Source organism: Arachis duranensis, chromosome 2 (assembly GCF_000817695.3).
Source record: "Arachis duranensis cultivar V14167 chromosome 2, aradu.V14167.gnm2.J7QH, whole genome shotgun sequence".
Lineage (NCBI taxonomy): Eukaryota > Viridiplantae > Streptophyta > Magnoliopsida > Fabales > Fabaceae > Arachis > Arachis duranensis.
In genome coordinates, this window is record NC_029773.3 from 20846441 (window position 1) to 20850901 (window position 4461).

Sequence of the window (4461 nt, forward strand, 5' to 3'; positions counted from 1 at the left end):
CTCCTTCCATGGCAAGCTGTATGTAGGGTTTCACCGTTGTCAATGGCTACCTCCCATCCTCTCAGTGAAAATGTTCAACGCACACTGTCACGGCACGGCTATTCATCTGTCGGTTCTCAATCGGGTTGGAATAGAATCCAGTGATTCTTTTGCGTCTGTCACTAACGCCCAGCCCTCAGGAGTTTGAAGCTCGTCACAGTCATTCAATCCTTGAATCCTACTCAGAATACCACAGACAAGGTTTAGACCTTCCGGATTCTCTTGAACGCCGCCATCAATTCTAGCTTATACCACGAAGATTCTGATTAAGGAATCCAAGAGATATCTACTCAATCTAAGGTAGAACGGAGGTGGTTGTCAGGCACACGTTCATAGGTGAGAATGATGATGAGTGTCACGGATCATTACATTCATCAAGTTGAAGAACAAGTGATATCTTAGAATGGAAGCAAGCATGATTGAATGAAAAACAGTAGTAATTGCATTAATCCATCAAGACACAGCAGAGCTCCTCACCCCCAACCATGGGGTTTAGAGACTCATGCCGTAGAAAATATAATGAGAAACGTGTAATGTGTCATGAGGTATAGATACAATGTCAAAAGATCCTATTAATAGTGAACTAGTAACCTAGGGTATACAGAAATGAGTAAATGACGTAAAAATCCACTTCTGGGTCCACTTAGTGTGTGCTTGGGCTGAGCATTGAAGCTTTCATGTGTAGAGACTTTTTCTGGAGTTAAACGCCAGCTTTTATGCCAGTTTGGGCGTTTAACTCCAATTTTTATGCCAGTTCCAGCATTAAATGCTGGGAATTCTGAAGCTGATTTGCAACGCCGGTTTGGGCCATCCAATCTCAGGCAAAGTATGGACTATTATACATTGCTGGAAAGCCCAGGATGTCTACTTTCCAACGCCATTGAGAGCGCGCCAATTGGGCTTCTGTAGCTCCAGAAAATCCACTTCGAGTACAGGGAGGTCAGAATCCAACAGCATCTGCAGTCCTTTTCAGCCTATGAATCAGATTTTTGCTCAGGACCCTCAATTTCAGCCGGAAAATACCTGAAATCACAGAAAAACACACAAACTCGTAGTAAAGTCCAAAAAAGTGAATTTTAACTAAAAACTAATAAAAATATAATAAAAACTAATTAAAACATACTAAAAACATACTGAAAACAATGCCAAAAAGCGTATAAATTATCCGCTCATCAGTCTCTCTGTTGCGCATACTTAGGAGGAATAATTTTGAGGGATAAGTGTCCTACCACCTTCTCCTTTCAGAGGAAAACGTTCCGAGGGAGAGTGCCCTACCACCTTCTTCTGAATGCCGCATGATTCCGTGGGTTAGTGCCCTACCACCTTGCAACCAGAGAGAAACTCATGCTCAGGAAGAAAATTTCGAGGGATGAGTGCCCTACCACTTTCTCCTTTCAAAGGGAAACATTCCGAGGGAGAGTGCCCTACCATCTTCCTCTTGAGCAATAAATATGAGTGAGAAGCCCAGCTTCAAGCCTCATATCTGAACGTAGGCGAGAGACTACCACAGCCCCTATGACGGAGAACAATGCATATCGTAATCACATATCTAATCTCAGAGGCCACTGCTCATAGCACACTTCCACTCATACTCATTCCATTAACCATAACCATTCCTTTCCAAGTTCTCAACTCATCATAACCATACCATCACCGGTTTCCAACTTTTCAAATTCATCATAAGCGTTCCCATTCCTCATAAATCTCTTCAACCATACACTTCACAACTCAACATTCACTAATTCAAGCTAGAAATTACACAAACATTCCAAACCTATGTCACCAGCTCTAAACTCATAACTAACAATACCCCTATTTATTCCTTTATTATTTTCTCCCTTGATTCCAGACCTTAAAACTAGCAAAAATGTTTTAAACAAGTGTTACAAAAGTTTGCAAGCTTGCCGGGAAGGTAAAACAGTTAAAAACATTATTTTTATTGAAAAACAGGGCAGTGTGCGTATGCACAGGAGGAGTTTCAAGATGTGTGTGTATGCATAGAGGTGTGCATACGCACAGGTAATAAAAATTTCAACTCTATTCATCCGTACAATGCATGCGAACACACTCAACAGAGTGCACCTTCCAGCGTGTGCGTGCGCACAGCTTGCAAAACTTCATTGGTTGTGTGCGCGCACAGAGCGTGCTAGCGCTTCCAATAGCAGCCATATCTCCCCGTGTGTGTGTACGCACATTTTTAAAAATACACCGGGTGTGCATGCGCACAAGGCTGTGCGTGCGCACACAAACCAGAAATCACAAATTCTGCAGCATTCATAGAATTCAGATTTTAACACCAAACTTTGAATGATCATAACTTCTCTTAAAAAATCCATTCTCTACAAACTTTATATCAATTTAAAGCTCTCAAAGCCATCTTTGATTTAAAATAAGTTTCATGCAGTTTTAAGCTTTGAGGCTTAAGTTATGATCCGTCAAAGTTCACAAAAAATCCATTTTTACCAAAAACTTGAAAAATCAACTTACCACAACTGTCAACTTAAAACTAAATCAAAGCCTACTCAACACAATACCAAATTCACTCATGAATACATACCAAATATTTCTCAACTGTATCAACTATCAATCATCCAAACCATTTAATGCCCACCTCAACTAACGCTAAATTCAACCTAATATTGACATCAAAACTTATAAATTTCATCATTACTCAACTATACCACATCCAAAATTTAATATCTCAATTTATCAACTCCTTCAACACTCATCAATCCAAGCATCAATTTATCTTCATCCTAACTTCATAATCCACATCATTTATCAACAATCTCAATACTCACCTTCAATTACCAACAACATCAATATTCATCATCAATCATCAACCATATCAACAAACCCTCATCAACAACAATAAATCATAACATTCATCATCAACCTTCATAATCATTAAATACCAACAATCATCATCAAATTCATATATTCCTCATCCCAAAACTCTATATCATCATTACCATTATACAATTTATCTTCAAACATCAAAATCATATACAATTAAACATACACCCAAAATATTCAATCCTATCTTAAGGTCAACTAGCCTAACGTTCACGAAACATTACATATTACATAAAGAAAACCGGAACCATACCTTGGCCGATTCCCAATATGCGCAAACACTAAAAGCTTGGCTCCAACAAGCTTCCATCAAGCTCCAAACCACCAAAGTCAAACCAAAAGGCACAACCAACTCCAAAAACAAGCTTATTCAACGGTGATTGGGGCAAAGCTCGACAATTATCCGCTACTAGAGATAACCTAAACAAGCAAAATCACAAAATCTACTCAAAAACTCTAACAAAAAATGCAAAAACCTAGGGCTGGAAACTGGATCTTGAGCTTTGAGTTCTTATCAGATTTTCTTAGATAGAAGTGAAGAGCTTGGCAAAAACTTCACGTGGCTGCAAACGGCTCGTCAATCGAAGTTCTGTAGCTCTAGATATTATCAAAACAAGGTTGGGGTGAATAGTAAAACCCCAACCCTTCTCTTCTCTCTTCTCATCAGCGCCTTCCCTCTCTCCCTTAGGGTATAATGACCTGAAAGCTCATTAAAGGATGCATATATATGTTGGGCTTGGGCCCAACTTGGGCTCAGTTTAACCCATTAGCGTTTTAGGTCCGTTTAGCTCACTTTGAGGCAAAACCTTTAAAATTAGCATCCAGTTTTCAATTCTAAATTATTTTTGTCCTTTCAAAATAATAAATCAATTTTCCAAATCTTATTTTTCAAAATACGCGGTACTGAACATACTAGAGCCGGTATTGCCAGCTTAAGCACCAATACACATTTTTACAAAAACTTTTCGAAAAAGATATATTTTCCAACTTAGAAAAATTTATTGAAATCAAATTTCACCTTTAAAATTTTAATTAAAACTTCTAAATTTTGAATCTACTCCGGGCACTTAAAATTTATTATTTTTACTAAAGCGATTAAACTGGTTCTTACAATGACAAAATATATTGAATCAAACTCCTGAGTCAAAAGCACTCACGACTAACTTCATGTATCGCTGGTATTTCAGCATGATTAGAGGATGTTGCTGCAATTATCTATTTCGTGAACCTTCATGATATAGCTGTACCACCATATGTGAACAGGTATCCTGTTTGAGATATTCCTTTGTATAGCTCAGACAAGTATCCTGCATCTGCATAGCCAACTAGTTGTGACTTGGATCTATATAGATAAAACAATCTCATATCAATCATTCAATGAAGATATCAAAATATTTGTTTGATTTCATTCCAATGTCTTCTGGTTGGAGAGGAGCTATACTTTGCTAGTAAATTCACCGCAAATGATATGTCAGGTCATCTATTATTAGCAAGATATATTAGCGCTCCAATGGCATTAAGATATGGTACTTCAGGACCAATGATATTTTCATTTTTTACTTTAGG